This window comes from Chinchilla lanigera, unplaced genomic scaffold (genome assembly GCF_000276665.1).
Source record: "Chinchilla lanigera isolate Chin_1 unplaced genomic scaffold, ChiLan1.0 scaffold00047, whole genome shotgun sequence".
In the NCBI taxonomy this organism is placed as follows: Eukaryota; Metazoa; Chordata; class Mammalia; order Rodentia; family Chinchillidae; genus Chinchilla; species Chinchilla lanigera.
The window spans coordinates 6,798,502-6,818,927 of NW_004955448.1; the positions used below are offsets into that span (position 1 = coordinate 6,798,502).

Below are 20,426 nucleotides of genomic sequence, written 5' to 3' on the forward strand. Positions count from 1 at the left end.
GAACATGAGTCATTTGTGGGGCAATGGGTACACCCTCAGACTATAGGATTAAGCAAAGTAAAACAGACACACAAGCTGAACTATCACAGTTTTTCTTATATAAGAAATATAAAGTACAAAATAAGAGAGATAATAAGAAAAAAGTGAGAAAAAAGAAGTTATTATAATCCAACATGTCCAATGTATATAAAAATAAACCTAGATTTAGCATAACTACTTTACACATTTTATGTGTTTTTTATTTATGTTATTCTGGCTGTTAATCTGTGTTTATGATAACTAACATGATACTTAAAAATAAATAAGCCTGAAGCTGTCAAAATAAGATGTATTATGTACATGTACCAATCCCCACAATGAATGGAATCATTACTGCAAATACATACTCATAAATATAAAATTTTTTTAAAAAACAGTCCAAACTCAAACCTAGTTTAAGAAGGGAAATCATAAAGAGCAGAGCAGAAATTAATTAAACTGAGTTTTTAAAAAAATCATACACAGAGAGGTTGTCTGGAAGTGCAGAGTGAGAACTTTCTCAGTGTTTCCCAGATAGGAGACTAACAGTGGACACTCAGCAGAACGTCCAACCTCCAAAGCAGCAGCCAAAGATCTACCTCTGTGGAGAATGTCACACAGAAAATGAAATTAAATCCAGGGATCCGATCAGACGTAGACAATGTAGATACGGAATAATGTACAAGAAAAGAACTAAAACACTGGTGGTTTTTGATGCTTGGTGAAACATGAGAATTCAGAAAAGTGTCTTTGTTGGTATCTGGATTTGCCCCTTAATGAATCTCATTGTTTTATAGCTTTTAATTTAACACACTTAGGAGCATAAAACTATGTGCACATGATTTCATTTTTATTTCATTTTCAAAACCAGATTGTATTTAGGTATCTAAATATACTTTGTATAAAGAATTTTTTTGTTCAGCTATATGCCTTGTAATTTAATTTTATCATGTATGTTATCTGACAACAATAAAGGTTAGAAGTATTTCCCTAAACCATACTTTTAATAAAATTTATTAAAAATCCAGATTTCTAGGAAAAAAAAATCATACACAAACTCAAGAAATTGAAGAGCCAGTTCTTTGAAAGAAAAAACAAAATAGATAAACCATTAACCAAACTTACCAAAAGGAGAGAAAAGACTCAATGCAATTAGGAATGAAAAAGATAAAATCACAAGACACTTTCAAAATCCAGAAAATCATTAGTAGCTACAATGGAAATTTGTGCTCCAACAAATTGGAAAAATCCTGGACAGATTCCTAGAAACATATGGACCAAGAAGACATAAAAATTCTGAACAATCCAAAAACAAGCAATGAATTTGCAATGAATATGAGGCATAATGAAAAGCCTACCAATTAAGGAAAGTCCATGACCTGAAGAATTCACTGCTGAATTCTACAAGACATTCAAGGTTATATCACCAATACTACTTGAACTCTTCAGTGAAACTGAAAAGGCGTGCTTCCAAGCTTATTTCTGAATAGCAGCATCACTCTGGTCCAACTAAAAAAGAAAACTGCAAGCCAATCTCCTTAGTGAACATAGGTGCAAAAATCCTCAATAAAACACTGACAAATAGAATTGAACACGTCATCAAAAGGATCATACATCATGATCAAGTAGGTTTCATCCCAGAGATGCAAAGACAGTGCAACATATGCAAATCAATAAATGTAAGACACCACATAAGCAAAAGAGAGGACAAAAATCACATGATCATATCAACAAATGCAGAAAAAGCTATTGACAAAGACCAACACCCAATTCTGATTTTTTAAAAAAAAAAAGGATCACACTTCAATCTCATAAAAGCCTTTATGACAAACCAACGGCCAACACTGTATTATTTGGGGAGAAGTTAAAAGCTTTCCCTCTAAAATCAGGAACAAGACACGTGTATACACTGTCACCATTCTTGTTCAATACATCTAGTAATTGAAACCTCAACCAGAGCAATCAGAAAAGGGAAAGAGATAAAAAAGATAAATATAGGAAAGAAAGAAATAAAATTATCATTGTTTGCAGATGACATGATACTTTACCTAGAAGTATCAAACAATTCCACAAAAAGATTTCTAGAATTAATAATCAAATTCATCAATGTACCAGAATATGAAATCAACAGACAAAAACCAATAGTGTTCCTGTACACCAATAATGAACTTACTGAGAAAAAAACTGGAAAACGATACCATTTTCAACAGCATCAAGAAAAATTAAATACTTCAGAATTAATCAACACCAAGATACTAATTTTTACCTAACAGATTAGCAAAAAAAAAGAAAATCAAAAAATTCACAGTGTGAAGAGGAAATGGAGAAATCATGACTGTGATACCTTTCTGATGGGAGTAAAATCTGTCCAAACTCCAAGCAGGCCAACTTAATAAATTATCAAAATTACAAATGTATATACCTTTAACTCAGCAGTCCTACTTCTAAAACCATATCCTAATAGGTATATTTGGACCTATGCAAAATTGTGCCAATGTAGGGTTGCCCACTGCATCACTATTTGCAAACGATGAGGAGCAACTGAATTATCAATTCATATGGTTAAGTTACAGTACGCAGCCATCAAGTAAATCTGAAAGTAAATAGCAAGATAGCACATAATAGGACTTCCCAGTGTGCATTCACCCACAGGTACATCCGTTGGAACAACTATAATATGGGAAAACACCTTCACAAGACCTAAAGAAACCAGGATTACAGCATCTGAGAGTAACACAGATATTAGGAAAAAAAGACACATTAAAGAGGGTAGAATGAAGAGTTTCACATCACCCCCATCATCCCTACCCCAACCCCAGGCAGCACAGGATGGTGAGAAATACTCTCCCCGTGGGGAAAGGTAAGAAAACGAGCACTGGACTTCACCTCAGAACTGAATACTGGGCCTGTGCCTGTAAACCCCAGAGCTGAGAAGGTCCCCACAACCTCACACTCTAGGACAGTGACTATGACTCACCCTCCAGACCCTACCTGGCTGGAGCCAGGCTGGCTCCTACACTCGCAGCCGCAGTATTACTAGGCATGAGCCTGCTGGGCCCCGGCTCACGACCACCCTCAAGGACCCAGCACCAGACCCATCCCTGAAGACCCAGACGCCAGGCCTGCTCATCTGTTAACCAGCAGGTACCACACCAGCCTGCATAAAGACTCCAGCAGCAGGACCAGAGATCACACCAAACAACCTTTCTAGAATCTGCAAACACGCTTTTCAGGGAAGCAGTTTCCCAGACAAAGCTAGTCTGCAAAGACTGAGCTCCTGCTTCTTCAAACCTGTAGACATCAATGCATGGCCCTAAGATTCAAGAACAATGAAACATACCACCACCAAAAGGAAAAAACTAATGCACAAAACACCAACCCTAAATAAATGGAAATTGATGAACCACCTGATAAAGAATTACAATTGTTTCATGGAAAACAAGTGAACTTCAAGAAAATACAAAAAAAAAATCAATGAAATCAGGAAAATAATAAGTAACAAAAAATGAGAAATTTTGAGAAGTTAAAATTTATTTATAAGTCAAATTCTAAACCTGAAAGCTACAAAGAAGTACATGAAGAATTCAGTAGATAATGTCAACAATAGAATAGACTAGGACACAAAAAAATTTGTGAACTCAGAGACAAGCTACTCAAAAGTATAGAGCTAAAGGTGAAAAAAATTAATCAAAAAAATGAAAAAAGCTTACATGATTTATGGCATAGCATCAGAAAAGTAAGTATCTGAGCTGGGATGCAGCTCAGTGACAGAGCACCTGCTAGCACATGTAAGGCCCTGGGTTTGATCCCTAGTACACACACACACACACACACACACACACACACACGCACACAAATATTTGAATTATGGGAGTTAAAGAGGGAAAGGGAAAGATAAAGAGCCAGATAACTTATGTAAGTAAAAGCAGAAAACTTTTCCAGTCTGAGCAAAGTGATACATACCCAGGTATAGAAAGTCAAAGATCTCCAATCACATTCAATCCAAACAGCACTACACCAAGAGATACTGTAATCAAATGTCAAAAATCAAAGACAAAGAGAAGATCCTGTTATCAGCAAGAGAAAAGAAACATATATATGAAGGAGTTATACAGCTCTAGCAACCAACTTCTCACTAGAAAACTTAGAGGTCAGGAGATCGTCAAACGATATATATAGTCATTGTGATGGGGGAGGGGGGAATCTTACCAAACATGAATACTTTGCCCTACAAAGCTGTCCTTCAGGGGCTGGGGATTTAGCTCAGCGGCAAAAGCGCCTGCCTGGCAAGCGCAAGGTCGTGAGTTCGGTTCCCGGTACCGGAGAAAAACAAAAAAACAAAAAAACAAACAAACAAAAAAAAGCTGTCCTTCAGAAATGGAGAGGTAAAGACTTTCCCAAACAAATAAAAGCTGAGGCAGTTCACCCCCACTAGACCTATCTTACTAGAAATACTTAAGAAAGCTCTTCAATCTGAAAGAAAAGGATACTAATTAGTAGCACAAAAACATATGAGAGTATAAAAGTCCCGAGTAAACCTAAGTACATAGTCAAATGCAAAACACCGCACTTCAATCCTGTAACAATAGTGTGTAAATCACTTCTATCTTTAGTATGAAGATTAAAATACGAAACTATTAAAAATAACAGCAATAACTTAAGGAATATACAATATAAAAAATACAGATAATGACATGAAAAACATAAAATGATAGGGATAAAAACATTGGAATTTTTTATTGGATCAAAGTTAAGTTGTTCCTACCTTAGAACAGCCAATGTAAGCCTCATTGTGTAAGCCTCACAGTAAAAAGAAGCAAAAATAGTTTCTCTTACCTGAGAAGCTCAAAGTATAAATAAATTGAAGATCAAAATAAATGATAATAGGAAACAGAGATAAATCTTTTGCAAATGGCAAGAGGTCCAAGAGATAGAGGATGTGGGAGGGAAAGGAGAAGAGGATATAAAAAAAATAAAGATTAAAAAAAGAATGAAGATGGGTTATGTACCAACTCTCCATGATGAATGTAATCATTATGTACTGCAAATGTGTACTGCTAAAAATTTAAACAGCAAAAATTTGTAGAAAGTATACAAAAAGATTATTTAAAAAGAAAGAAAGCAAGCATATAACTAGAGAAAATTATAAAGGATACAGCAAGAAAGGAACAAAGGATCTACAAAACAACCAGAGAACAATTAACAAAATGACAACGGTAAGCCCTTACCTATTGATAATTACCTTTAATGTAAATGGATTAAGACAAAGAAGAGAAATCACCAACAGGAAGAATTTCAGAAAATTCACAAATGCGTAAAAATTAAACAATTTAAAAAATACATGCTCCTGAACAAACTAAAGTGAAATTCAAAACTATCTGGAGACAAAAATGAACACACAACATACCGAAACTTACAAGACCCAGCAAAAGCAGTTCCAAGACAGAATTTTATAGCAGTAAGTGTCCACATCAAAAGAGAATACTGAACAACCTCATGTTATACCTCAAGGAATTAGAAAAACATAAACACACTATGCTCAAATTTAATAGAAAGGAAATAATAAAAATCGTGTCAGACAGCTGGGTGTGGTGGTGCATTCCTTTAGTCATTCCAGCACTCTGGGAGGCTGAAGCAGGAGGATCACATGCTTGAGACCTTGACTGGCCAAGTTTGCAAATTAGCAAGACCCTAACTAAAAAAATAATAATAAAGTTAAAGATGTAGCTCAGGGTGAAGGTCCTGGGTTCAACCCCTAGCACTTAAATAAATAAATAAATAAATGTTCGAAATAATAAAATAAGAATGCTCTATATTCTAACATGGAACACTCATGTACCACTACAATAAAAATGCAAAATGTAAAAATTGTGCTGGACTGGGGATGCAGCTCAGGAGTGGTGCCCTTGTCTAGCATACTCAAGGCTCTAGACGAGATCCCCAGTACCACCAACGAAGAGGCCAAATTATGTGGGTAGTGTGCCACCACTTTATTTTTAAATGAATGAAAAGCTATGTATATCTTTGTATAGACAGACAAATATATGATGATGGATAGATAGATGATAGATTGATAGATAGATGATAGATAATTTCTTTTGAAAAATGCACAAGAAACTAGTAACAGTGGTCTACTAAAGAACAAGTTGAATGAGTGAGGGATACAAGTATGGAGAGAATTTTCACTAAATTCTCTTTTTAATTTCTAAAATAAGTAACCATGAAAATGTATGATCTACTCAGTTATTCTTTCCCAGTCTAGAAATTAACATAGCAATAAGCATTCTGTGAGAAAATACAGTCTTTGCATTTTCTTCACCAAACTGGAGATGAATGACTTTCAACTGTAGGCAGAGACTTGTCGTGACTTGATTTTATGCCTTTGACTGAAACTTGGACACTAAATAATAAACTTCACATTTCTCGCTTTTAACAAATGAAAAAGAAGTTGGTACACAGTTTGTATCCACTCTTCCAAGACCGTATCTTAATGATTTATCCAGTAAACAGAAAATACTTCCAATTTACAAACTACCTAAAACAACAACAACAACAAAAGCTGTAATATAGTAGAAAACATCTGTGTACAACCTTTGTACGTGCAAGTGTGTTGTTTTGGTTTGTTTTGGTTTGGTTTCCTTTTAAGCAGAAAACCTTCCTCTGAAATTCACATACAGACATTATTCTGGGAAATACAGCAATAATCGCATTACACTGATTTCTCGCTGACAGAAAAACAATGGGCAACATAAAAAAAACTTTTAACTGAGAAATGAAAACTTTCTAGTTGCACCCCATAAACACATAGCCAAGATAGGCTTAGTTGCTCCAGATTTGAAAGAGTCTGATTCCCATTGGTACACTGAATGTGGCTGCTGCCAATGGTGATGCTTTATAAGAGGGAAGAAAAATATGAAAATTTGCACAAAAACCTGCCCAGGACTGTCAGGAAATACAGAAGAGGCTGGAATACACTAGTTTTCAAAAATACTACATGTAAATTTTGATGAAACTTACAAAAGAAAATTACTTTGCTTTACCTTTAAAATTGCTTCTCAGTCTCTTACATCAAATACTTCAGAGCTAAAAGGATATTATTTATCTCCTTGAAACCCAAGAATTCTTTCTTTTATTTTATTTATTAAATTGAGCATTTAAATTAAAAAGGCACCAAAAGATATACAGTTAATAGTTTACTTCTGGCCTCTTTCCCCCAGCAACAAACATTATTAGTTTTTTGTATACCCTTCCAGAGATAATCTATATATGCATATAAGAAAAGATTTTTCTCTCTCAACCCCACCTTTTTCACACAAATGGTTGTATGGAACCAAAAGTCTTTAAATAGAAATAAAAATCAAAGAATCTTTGCATAATGCTAACTCCTTCTATGAACACATTGCCCTTTTCCATAAAGAAATCTCTTTTGAAAAAATAAATTTTCTTTTTAATACCTCCCATACCATTGAAAGAGTTGTTTGGTAGAAAGAAAACAGGATCTCTAGTGAACTAAAATGCATACAATTACCAGCAAATCAACTCACTGAACTTCTGATCCAGGATTCTGATGCATGAAAAACCTGAATAGATCTTCCAAGTTCCCACCAGCCATAACTTTGCAGAGGACTTGTTAGGACTCCACAGAGATCTGTTCAGAGGTACAGAGGCCTCCTCAACTAAACTGAAGAGGGACGCAAGAGGGACTTGTGAAGCTGAATTCAAATATTTAACTCTTGTGAACTAGCAACAAGGAAATGCAGACAGATGAAAGAGAAACCATGATTGCCTTCCATTAGTTAATCAGTAACTCTCATTCACTAGCACCAAGATAGGGCCTCCCTCCTTCTAGTGGACAAAATAGCTGGAAAGATTCTTAAGTTTCTTGCTAAATTCAGAAGAACCAGCCACAGAGAAAAGAGGATAGGAAGAGCCATAGAAAACAACTCCAGAAAAGCAAAACTTGGAGAGCTCCCCTCACCATGCCTGGGCAGTGTCTGCAGTAGAAGCGGAATTCCTTTTTTTAAAAATTTTTTTATTTTAAAGAGAAAAAGATAACAAAATAACAATAATGAAGATAAAAACAATAAAAATGATACAGGATCCCAAAACAAGATGATAGGAATTAACAGTGATTGTTATATTACATATTGTTATCTTCAGCGAAGTTGCTCAGATTACCAGATGTAAGAATGCAAGATTGACCAAACCATTAAAGACAATAATAAGTAATAAAAAAATGTTAGAAACAATACAGAGCTTTAATAAACAAGATCGTAGGAATTCAGCAATTGTTGTTATATTGCATACTGTTGTCTTTGAATTAGTTGTTCCGATTACCAGATATAAACATGCAAAATTGGTGAAGAGAAAAAAAAAATTTAAGCATTAATTGTTCCTTTCAATAAACCAATAGACATCAGCAATACACTTATCCCAGCTATGCTTGTATAAACACACATATGTATATATTTTCTTTTTTTAATTTTAAACAGAAAACAACAAAAACAAAACAAAGGCATAAACAAAACAACATAAAAACAATAAAAATTATACAGAATTTCAAAACAAGGTGATAGGAAATTAACAGTGGTCATCATACTACATATTGTTATCTTCAAAGTGGTTACCCAAATAACGTGATATAGGCATGTAAGACTGATCAAACAACTACACATTAACTGTTCCTTTCAATAAACCAATAGAAATTAGTAGTACAATTATCTTAGCTATCTTATGTATATAAATATACATTTTTTGCCCTTCTTTGTTTTTTTCTTTTTTCTCGCATCCCAGTTGTTCTTTCCTATTTGAGCAGGTTATTTGCCTTTCACAATATCTATTGTACTTTTCAGGTTTTATTTACTCTTCCAGGTTTCTATACTAGGGAAGCAATACGATCTTTACACATGTAAGTCTGACTTTTTTCCTTATGAGGATGGTCTTGAGTTCCATCTACTTACCTATAAAAGCCTCTAATTTATCTTTCTTTATAGCTGAGTAATACTCCACTATATAAAAATACCACATCTTTTTTATCCATTCCTTAGCTGACAGACATTTGGGTTGTTTCCACGATTTAGCTATTACAAACTGCACTGCTATAAACATGGGTGCACATATATCGCTGCGGTATGATGTTTTCAGTTCTTCTAGAAAAGTACCCAGGAGAGGAACAGCTGGGTTAAATGAGATCTCTTTATCCTAGTTTACTGAGGACTCTCAAGACTGATTTCCACAGTGGTTGCACCAATCTACATGTCCACCAACAGTGAAGTAGGGTTCCTGTACCCCCACAGCCTCACCAGCATTTGTTATTGGTTGATTTCCTGGTGACAGCCATTCTTCCTGGGGTGAGATAGAATCTCAGTATTGTTTCATTTGTATTTCTCGAATGACCAATGATGTTGAACATTTTCTCATATATTTATTTGCCACTAGTATTTCTTCATCTGAGAAGTGTGTATTGATCTCAGATGCTCATTTTTGAATTGGGTCTTTGAATTTGGGGGACCTGGTTTTTTTAATTCTTTATATGTTCTATATAAGTTCTTTGTCTGAGGGAGAATTGGTTAAAATTTTTTCCCAACTCATGGATTTCCTTTTTACTCTGTTGATTTCTTTTGCTGTGCAAAAACTTTTCAAAAAATGAGATCCCAGTTGTTGATTCTTTGAATTATTTCCCATGCAGGTTGGTTTTTGTTCATGAACTCTCAGCCTACCCCTATGTCTTCAAGATTTCTACCTACTTCCTCTCCCAATAGATCTAGTGTTTCCACTTTAATATTTAGATCTTTAAGCCACTTGGACTTTAATTTGGTGGATGGTGATAGACATGGGTCTAGTTTCAGTCTTCAGCACATGGAAAGCCAGTTTTTCCAGCACCATTTATAAAACAGACTATCTTTCTTCCTGTGAACATGTTTGGCCCCTTTGTCAAAGAGAAGGTGGCTAGGTGTGTTTGTGGTTGTGGCTGCCTCTTCTAGTCTGTTCCATTGATCTTTAGGTCTGGTTTTCTTCTTTTGCCAATACCATGCTGATTTTATCACAGTAGCTTTGCAGTATACTTTCAAGTCAGGGATTGTGATATCTCCTGCCTTGCCTTCATTGCCCAGGACTGCTTTTGCTATTCTGTGTCTCTGCTGGTTCCAGATGAATTTAGGAATGTTTTATCAGATCTGTGAGGTATACTAATGGCATTTTGATCAGGATTGCATTGACTCTGTATAACAATTTTGAGAGTATGGCCCTTTTCACAATGTTGATTATTCATATCCATGAGCAAGGGATATCTTTCCATTTTCTGAAATCCTCTTTTATCTCTTTTTTCAGAGTACTGTAATTTTCACTGTATAGATCTTTTATTTCCTTTGTTAGATTGATTCCTAAGTATTTCAACTTTTTGGATGCTATTGTGAAAGGTAAGTTTTCCCTAATTTCTCTCTCAATGTGTTTGTCGTTTGTGTATGGCAATGCTATTGATTTCTGATTGTTGACTTTGTATCCAGCCATGCTAGTGAATTTATTTATTAATTCTAGGAGTCTTTTGGTAGAGTGTTTAGGGTCTTCCATGTGGAATATCATGTCATCTGCTAATAATGATAATTTCAGTAGAAGCATAATTCTAATGCAGAGTCCAGCATTCAACTTTTTGACACCTTTTCTTCACCTCCCGAGAGTTAGAGCCTAGGAAGGCAAGAAGGTCCAAGGGAGAAGTGTGCTTTTCATATGTAGTGTGCTACTAAGAACACTGCAGCAGGCATCAACCGGCTTAGGTTCAAGTTTTCTTCCAGCCACAGACTGACTTCATGAGCACGGACATTCCTCAGCCTCAGTTTCTCCATGGGTAACCTAGCTCAGAAATACTGAAAGCAGCTGAAAGTCTGAAAGCAGCTCAGTACAATCCAACCGCAGTCTCCCAGTACAACAGCAGCAGTTTTACAAGTGATAAAATTCCAGCCTCTGAAATAACTTTAGACATTTTCAGCAACTGTCCAAGGTAAAACTGGTACTCAATTTGAAGAGCATTATAAGAAAACACTATCTACTTCATCCCAGCAGTAAGTTTCTCAATACTACTTCAAGGAAAAAGAAAAAAAGCACGTGAAATTTACACAGGATAAAACCAGTATCTAAGTGTTGAGATGCCAGAAAACACACATTGAAATCATGAAGCTTTTTCTCAGACCCACAGCAAGTTGACAACAATCCAGAAGTGATAAGTGGGTCACTTTGATGTGGAAAGACCTCTAAAGAACAGAACCTAAACCCTACGCTATTCTAAACAAATACCCAACACAGTTTATAAACAAAGTCTTGAATGTTTTTCTGGAAGCAGAGCTGAGTTTATAACCTCCTAACCTCCACATAGGGAAGGAGCTTCTCCACTCACCAACAAGCATATCAGAAAAACTTCTATCTGTCTGTATTTACCTGAAGTTGGGAATTTGAAAATCAGAGCAACTCAGTGTTTTTCATCAATTTAATCTTACATTCCTGCATGGCAACGTGATGTAATAGGACATGCAGTACAGACACACATGGATCCCAGTTCCTAGTTTGTTCCACATTCACTCAGCTCTTCTGCAAAAAACCAACTTCTCTGAGCCTCATCAGTAATATAGGATAATAATTCCAACCTCTCCTGCTTATGTGGGTTCTAAAGAGACAAGGTCACTGTCTGCTCACACGTTAAGAGCATTTTATGTTCACTTCCTCCTTTTCTTCCAAAATCCTTTGTTTAAGATACCTATGGGGGAAAAATCTACTGGTAAAACTAGCCCCGTTAAAATCATCATCCCAAAATTCCTCAGGTCAGAATACATGTGCAGGGGGTTCTGTGTACGCTGAAAAATAACCTCTTCATATGTGTCCATCACATGTGTTCTCATGATATACACGCTTATACCAAATGTATCATCACAAGGTACACGTCACATTGTCAGCTCTATTCAGTATTACGTAAAAACCACATGGAATTGCTAGTGCTTTACCACTTTGCATCTACAACCATAGCAATTTCATCTGATTGTAAACAGCAGGTCCAAAGCAAGGGTTTGATCTCTGCTCTCTAAATTTCCTGACAGCAAGATCACTAGAAATCAGTAACTTTGTACTTTCATCCCAGTTCTGCCATCTAATAGCTATGTGAAGGGGTTGGGGATTTAGCTCACGACACAGCGCCTGCCTGGCAAGCTCAAGGTCGTGAGTTCGATTCCCATACCAGAAAAAAAACAAAAACAAAAAAAAAGTAATAGCTATGTGACAAAAAAATCATTTAGGAACTTTAGGCCCTGATTTCCTGATTTATTTAATTATATATGGTAGTCTTTTTCTGTAAGTTAATGACAATTAGGCATAGTTAGTGATCCAAAATTCAGAGTCAGTAGAAAAAAAAGAAAAAACCCTTTAACTTGGCTATAAAAGTTCTCCTGGTTGTCCCTTCTCTCTGCCTTAGCCTGTCTTCTTCCAATTTGAAGCACAGGAGACAGGACCCTTGACGATGATAACATAAAGCTGTGTAAACTTCTTATGGGTTTCTTAAAACGCACTTCCAATTTGGCACACCCTATCACAGCGATACTAGATTACTCCCTAAACAAGAATGGTCACGGGTGTCAAAGAGATGTGAGCGAGTGTCCACTGAACTGTGTCTAAATGATTTTCCTTGTGACCAAAGCTAGCCTGGGATAAGCCCCCGCTAGTGAGAAGAGGAACATGCTTCCCAGGCTAAGGAGGCATTGTTCAAAGTAATGAGTTCTGCACCACTTGGTCCACAATTCCCAGCCGAGTCTGATTTTCCTAGACAAAGAGCAATAACCGAATGGGGGGTGCTCCTCAGCACGCTTCTCTTAGCTTATAATTATTATGAGACTCATGAAGTGATTAGAAAAAAGAAGAAGACCAGAGTCTCCCTAAGCACCTATGTCCTAAAAATGAGAAGAGGAGGTGTTGTTTGTCAACCCTGGTCAATATTTTGCCAGAAGTTTGTCGTGGCTGTACTAGATTTCAGTAGAGCCTACACTCATTAAAAATGCCTAGAAATTATTCGAGCTCAAAAGTTAAAATGTTTAAATGCTCTACCGTGTTCCTTTTATCCGTCTATAATTTGTACCCTCCCCCCTCATCCCTCAGAGAAAAATAATAGTCATGATCCTTCAAGCATGCAGACCAGCACTATTCTTTGAAGGAAGCTGGCAGGAGGTTCATTATGTCAGGAAACAGGGAGCCAGAACAAAGGACTATGGACTCACACACCTTATCCTCATCCAAGAAACCTGAGACGCAGGTTGCTGCGGTCCTCCTAAGCTGAGCGCTGCACCTGCGAAGAGTGCAAGTTTTAGGGCCAAGTCTTAGAAAAACGCAAGTAGATAGGTGCTTACAATGTCTCCGAACGTATATATAGCCTTATCTAAGTTGCTAAAAAATGTTTTTAATCAAAGACTACACATTTGTTTCTGAATCTAGAAGTCTGATCAGCACCAAGTATTCTCTTAAGAGTACTAAAAGTAATATCTTCACCCGGAAAACCCAAGTGGTATTAGAATTATTACAGAACTCAGAACTCTTAATTCATTGTGGGCAGGAGTGTGGATTTATTCATGCTGCCTTATATGTAAGTTCTCAATAAATATCTGTGGAAGAATGAATAAATATAAAACATTTCATTAAAAGCTTTCACAGTATTTTATGTTGTGGCACCCTACCACGAGCAGAAGACTGATACAAAGAATAAATTGAATTGAAATTGATGATGTAGAAAAATGTATCAAACAGAAGCAATAACTTAATGAATTTTAATACGAAACTGGTAGCTATAAATCCTGGCTCTGCCCACCAACCTTCCCTCCCTCTGTCTCCTTCCCAGGCTCTCCCAGACTCCCCCACGCACTCCCAATCTCATCATCCCATGATCTGCTAAAGCTGCACTTTACCTCCTCGACCAGCAGAAACACATGTCACTGAGCATTAGGGAATCCGAGCCTGTTACAAGCCACCAAATACGGTCACAAAGAACCTGAACTTCACAATTAAGCTTTTCCATTTTTTCACAGAAAAAGGGAAAACTTAAGTGAGCCTTAATACTTGAGCAAGATAAACTGCACAACGTCTAGGCACTTCATAACAAGAAGAATGAGAACGAAAATTTCAGCAGCATGTTATTTGCTCATCATTTGAAAGGCAGTATGTTGATTTCACTTCCACCACTAATTCACACTTGCTATTCTGGAAAGCAAACTGCTTCACAGTAAGATACAGAATACCCACGTTACTTTTTCTAAGGTATTTTATGCCACACTTTGTTCCGGAAAAAGTAATTAAACTTTTATTAGCAGTTACGTTAAGTCTAGCAAATGTTTATTTAATTGTAACGGTCAATTACTCCAGCAAATACTGTCTTTAAAAAGTAAGCAACAACGTGCTACAGATGCCACTACATACTCCTTAAGATGTGTACGCTTGCCAAACGCCCGCCTGTGTGGAAACAAATGGGATTTTAAAATGAGGATGGGCCTGTCAAGGCTCAAGATTTTAAGAAAATGAAAATGCTTAAGAGAACTGGTCTATGACCAGCCTTCTTGAGAGAAACATTCACTTTCTGCAGAACAGTTTAACCCCAGGAATGACCAAATATAGAGACAGCTGGAAAAGCAACGCCTCTTGGTGGAAAGCCTGTTTCCATGCAGGACGCTCTGGTAGGTCGGCGGGGCCAGGTCGCCCGCAGCGTGCAGAGGGCGCGGGAGCCGCCGGGCGGTGCACGCCCTCTCCCCACCTCCAGAAGGAGGCACCGGTCTGTCCGCTCAAAGTTACCGTCGCTCCAGGCCAATCCCCGGGCTGAGTTTATTTTTAAACACTCTACACCAGGAAGTAAACATTTTATTCGTCTGCACTTTTATGGGAGAGAAAGTGGGGGACCTAAATTACCGCCCCGATAGGCAATTTCTCACCTTTTTTCCTGTGATAAAATGATAGTAAGGGTGGGGGAAGGTTTAAATTTTTTTTCATCAAATGACCTCTTATTTTAGTGAACCTCTAACGCAAAATAGAGATCATAAATCGACTGCAAGGTACAAGCAAAATGAAAACGTCCCGGGAGGGTAAGGGGTCACTGCGGGAGCCCAACGGGAGACCCGGCTTCTGCAGCGCGGTTGGCGTCCCGGACCCGTCGCGCCGTCGCCATGGGAACCTGCGCAGGCGCAGAGCGCGCCGCCGCCGCTAGGGCTCGCTTGCCCCGGCTCGCTGGCACCGCCCCCGTCGCTCGGTGCCCCTCGTCGATCCCAGGAAGGGGCGATGGAGCAAATTCTCCTCGCGCCGAGCACCAGCTCTTCTGTAAGAGGGTTCTGAGCGGGATCACCGGTCTCCCAAGACTCCCCTAGTGTAGAGGATTCCGCACGCCCCTTAGCCGGGAACCGGGACCTGCTCTCCCCGCAGCGCCGGGCGGCTGGAGAGGGGTCCGGGGAGCCCTCCAGGGCGCGAAGCATCCTGCTGCGGCTGCCCCTCCGCCAGGCGAAACCTCACCGCGGCTGCGTGGGACACGAGTTCCGCTCCTGGTCAGGGCGCAAACCCACGTCCCCGGCCCCGCGAGCAGCCGTGGTCCGGTGCCCTCGCGGCCCGGGAGAGTCCCACGCACCGCGCTCGCGCGCCGTCCTGCGTGCCCTGGGGCGCCCGAAAGCGGGCTCGGCCACCTGCTCGCTGGCTCGCCGCGCTGGCCAACCAGTCCTCTGCGTCCCGCACACCCGCTTCTGTCCCTTCCGTCCCCTGTCCCCAGAAGCACCGACCTCAGCCCGGAGTGTTGAGCAGATGCTGGAATCCCGAAGTCCGGGGCGCAGGAGCAGCCTCCCAAGTGCAGAGCTTTGAGTTACTGGCCCCGGTGACTCCAACTCCAAACCCCTGCCGAGGGCCAGCAGTGGCCTCCCGGATGGCCGCCTCTCCCCACCCGCCCGCAGGACCCCCGCGGAGCTGGGAAGAGCCTCGCCACAACCTGCTTTCTCATTCAAATCCTCACGCCCAGCCGGAGCCCCCTCCCTCCCGGGCCCGCAGCTCCAAGGAAATCAGGAACTGGAGCCTGGGGGAGCGGACTGCGGCCGCCGCGGGCTAGGTGGACCTGGCCCCTGGCCCGCACCCTCCTGCGGGGCTTCCGGGTGAACGGGACCCGAAGCTCTGGGCTGAAGTCTGCTCTCCACCCCACCCCCACCCAAGGACAGCCCCTCGGTGCTCGGTGTGCGGCCGCAGGCTGCAGAGCTTGGCAGTGGGAGGGCGGGTAAAGGACCCGCAGAAACAAAGTCGGAGGTGAAGGGCGCCGGGAATGGAACTGTGCGCAGCCCGCGTCAAAGTGCGAGAGCCACAGTTGAAAGAAAATTCCGAACCAACCAGTTTATCTCTCCTTCCGGTTTTCTTGCTTTTGTTTCTGTTGTTTTTTTCTTTGCCATTCTAAGAAAATAGCGTGTTAGTGCTGCTAAAGCAAGGAACTCTCTTTTTAGAAAAAAAAAAAAAATCAGCTAAAATTGAGGGGCTGTAGGTGGTACATTTTTTATTTACCCTCCAATCCCTCTTTCCAGATGCCCCTCCTGGGCACTACCAGGCCGATTCATCAGGTCGGTTTAGCCAACCTGCTCGAGGTGAAGAAGAGCGTACGAGTCGGAGAAATCTTGCACGGAGCAGGCGTTCAAATGTCGATGAACTCTGCTGAACGCACTGACTTGATGCGACCAGCTGGGGACATAAAAGCTGCAAGGCTGATCGCTGCCGGCTTAGGCTGCCGCGGTGTGATCCGGCTTTGCGATTCCAGGATTTGCGTTTCTCAGCCGTCATTCAACCTGCCCTATTGTTAGTTCAAAGCCTAGCTGGGAGGGACGCGGCTCCTCGCTTACCTTTCGATTTAAAATTCTCCTCCAATGAGAAGACGTGGGAAAGCTGGCGAGGATAGGCTTGGCAGAGATTTTTCTGAGCACAGTGACAGCCCAAAGTCATCTTTTTTCCTGCGTGAATTTGCTCAGGAAGTTACAAATGAGAGGCTGAGGTGGAGGAGCCGGGCCTGACTGCCCTGCTACTTTGACGGACGGTTACTGCGGGGGGCAGGGGTAGCACTGCGACCTCTCAGCGCCAGATCTAGGGTTTCACCTTTTCATCCCACTTAGCCGATACCATAGAAACAACCCGTTTGTATTATTCAATTCAGCAGAAGCAATTACAATGTCACAGCAGAGCAGCACGGACAAGAAGGAACTTTATCCTGAAAGCAATCCTGGACTTTCAGAAACAAGAAAGAAGCCACCAGAATCGCCACTTCAATTTCTTCTTGCCAGAGTACTAGAAAGAAATCAATTTAGGAAAAAATATGTGCGATCCTTTGGCCCTATAAACATAAAGTGCCCCACATTTCACTTTCTTTCTTTAAAAACACGACCACACACAAAACCTCAGTTTACAAGAGGTAGGGCTGGGATGTAGCTGTTTAGCATGCTCTGCAGTACTGGGTTCAATTCCCAACATCATAAATAAATAAATAACATAATTCTTTGGCTCCAGATTGCTTTCTGTTGTGGAGACAAGTGCCTTTGAGAGATTTGTTTTGCTAGTGATCTGCACCAGGAATAGAAAAGCCAGAAAGGAAAAAAGGTATCAAGATAAGCGCTCATCCACCAGTTATTTGCCCTCCTCAACCTCATGTCCTTGTCTTTCTGGAACTGAAAAAAATGCAGATGCGCGTGTTGAAATAAATTGAGACACAGGGGCTGGGGATTTAGCTCAGCGGCAAAGCGCCTGCCTGGCAAGCGCAAGGTCGTGGGTTCGGTTCCCGGTACCGGAGAAAAACCAAAAATAAATAAATAAATAAATAAATAAATAAATAAATTGAGACACAAAGTGCATAACAAAAGCACTTGTGTGCTATGCATTCTTGATTTTGGTAGTTTTAATTAATTTCCACAGCATTGCAAATACTTAAAATTTTAAATTATGCAATATTTCAAACCTACCAAAAACAGGACACACATTGTCATACTCCTGCCCCCCCCCCACCTTTTTAAATAAACTATTACAGGTACATCCCATGTCCTGGCCCTTCCTACCCTCACCCTTTCCGAACGTGTGTCTGCGTGTGTGTGTGTGTGTGTGTGTGTGTGTGTGTGTGTGCTTAAACGTTTAGGACACATGATATATCCATAATCTTTTAATACAGCTTTACCCTCAAGGTTGGTTTTTTTTTCTCCAAGCACCATTAATCAAAGAAAGATCACTGAGTAAAAACAAGAAAATGTTGCTACACTGCTCAGTTTTTGGAAGCTGGACAGCTATTTTTCCCTGCCTGTGACAATCAGAGGGAATAACAAAGGGATTAGACAGTGGGTAGTAAACAGCCTCTCTAGGTTACGGGAACCTTTCCATGGTTACCAAAGAGCCAACAGAAAAACAAATACTGGGGCTGGGGATTTAGCTCAGCGGCAAAAGCGCTTGCCTGGGAAGCGCAAGGTCGTGAGTTCAGTTCCCGGTACCAGAGAAAACCCAAAAAAAAAAAAAAAAAAAAAAGAAAAACAAATACTATCCCCTTCCTTCACTGGTTAAAGGCGAGTAGGAGAAAATGGGATCTGTGTTAAACTTTTTAAAAAATATCCTGTGGGGTAGTAAAGTACCTTTTCTAGATGGTCTCCTGGTAACACAAGCTGTAATCTAGTAAGGATTTACCACTTTCCTAAGGGTAAGGGGGCTCCTGCTGATAGCTCAATTCAGCCCCGCAGAAAAGTCTTAGGTTGGATCCTCCCTGCTTACCCCTGCACAAGGACCCCCATCTGTAAAGTAATAATAGAAAGCCCTTTATAGCAGTATTTAGATTTAATGTCCTTCCAGCAGTAAAAGGCCTAAGAAAGCACCAATTTTTCTCAAATGTCATTGACCAGTGAAAGACATCTTTCCCAACCCCCACCCTCCTCACTTTCTGAGGGATGACTCTCATTCATTATACTTGCACAGCACTCCCTGGACTCCCTGCTAAACAGCTGCCAGACTGCACATCACTTCTGCCTTGATAGAGAACATGGATCACAAAAAAGTCTGTAAGGAGTGCCTGATACACGGTAAGATTATCGGTGTGCCTTGTGGTGAGCCATTGCGTATGTGATAGGCTTTTTGGTTTGGTTTGGTTTAGTTTTTAATTGCCATAGGAATCTTTGTGTGGGAAGATATTTCTAGTTGTGCAAAACTGATGATTTTTTAAAAATACTGATAGTAAAGATCCTACAATTTAACCAGCAGTAAGCTTGAGTTATATCCATGAGCAAGAACATGAAGGATGGATGGCACATTACTATTACCCCAGCACTCTAGGAGGGTAAGGCAGGAGAATTACAAGTTCGAGCCTAGCCTGGGCAATTTAGAGACTTAGGGAGACCCTTTCTTAAAATAAAAATATATAAATAAAAAAGGGTTAGGGATGTAGTTCAGTGCCAACGCACCAGGAAGTCAGGGAAACTGACCAAAGAGCTTATCAAGGAGGGGTCATTCTTCTTTCAGTCTGTCTCTGTCTCTCTCTCTCTCTCTCTCTCTCTCTCTCTCTCTCTCTCTCTCTCTCTCTCTCTGTCTCTCTCTCAATTTTTGTTTTGGCGGTACCAAGAATTGAACCCAGTCAAGAACTTTAAGTACAACTAAAAACCAAGTTAAGCAAACCGTGATTCCTATCTTCAGGTAGAGGACTTTAAACTGGGTCTGAATGACTGAGTCCAGCAATTAAATCAGAATCATCATTTCCCTCCTGTCAAAGAAAAAATTATTCAAAGATACTTGTTAAAGCATTCTAAGGACACTATTCAAGACCACAGAGGTAATTACAAGGACCACCACTTCGAGGTATTTCATTAAGGGAGAAAGACTGAGCTCAACTCTAAATTCAGCAGCCTGTGACACTTTATAGCCCGGGAACAGGGTGGGAGTCTGTGGATGGAAAATTACCAGGAGGAAATCTCAGACTGGAGAGGGACTCTGGCCAAACTGACCTAACAGGATTCCTGCTGAAGGCAAGCTAGGACAATCAGACAGGACCAGGGCATCTTTGCGGAGGATAAGGGATCTAATCAGATATAGAAGAGGATCAGATATCCAGGCTGAAGGGTTCTTGCTAAATTGACTCCGCAGGGCCCTTCACTAAAACGTAGGTGCAAAGGTCGACCAGGAAGTTTCAGAAACCTAGCCAAAATTTGACCAAACAGGAGATCTTTGTCTCCCCCACACTCATTCTCCTTTTCGCTCCTGCTGTGTCTCTGCTTTTGTGTGTTTTGAACCTGTTCGTGGCCAATGCGTGTGAGCTTCCTCTAGGTTGGCAGAAACCGGCTGGACAGCCACCCAGGGACAGCTCCAGGTTCAGTCATCTCAGCTAGTGACCCCAGGGGAGGCAGACGCCTACTTGCTTCTACTATGTG

The 20,426-nt window shown here is 40.2% G+C and overlaps 1 protein-coding gene and 1 pseudogene across 3 annotated transcripts in view; one reads left to right on the plus strand and one right to left on the minus strand.

Annotated features, from left to right (window-relative positions):
* The window catches only part of Plch1 (phospholipase C, eta 1), a 226,203-nt gene extending 209,617 nt beyond the window's left edge, over positions 1–16,586 (minus strand). For 2 of the 3 annotated variants that reach the window (XM_013518677.1, XM_013518675.1), the window contains exon 1: positions 15,795–16,586. The gene's annotated coding sequence lies outside the window, so the exon portion shown is untranslated. Of the gene's footprint in view, positions 1–13,272; positions 13,337–15,794 lie in introns of all 3 variants that reach the window. The other variant, XM_013518676.1, reaches the window with a different exon arrangement.
* LOC102020397 lies at positions 24–743 on the plus strand (annotated as a pseudogene).
* Positions 16,587–20,426: the final 3,840 nt, after the last annotated feature.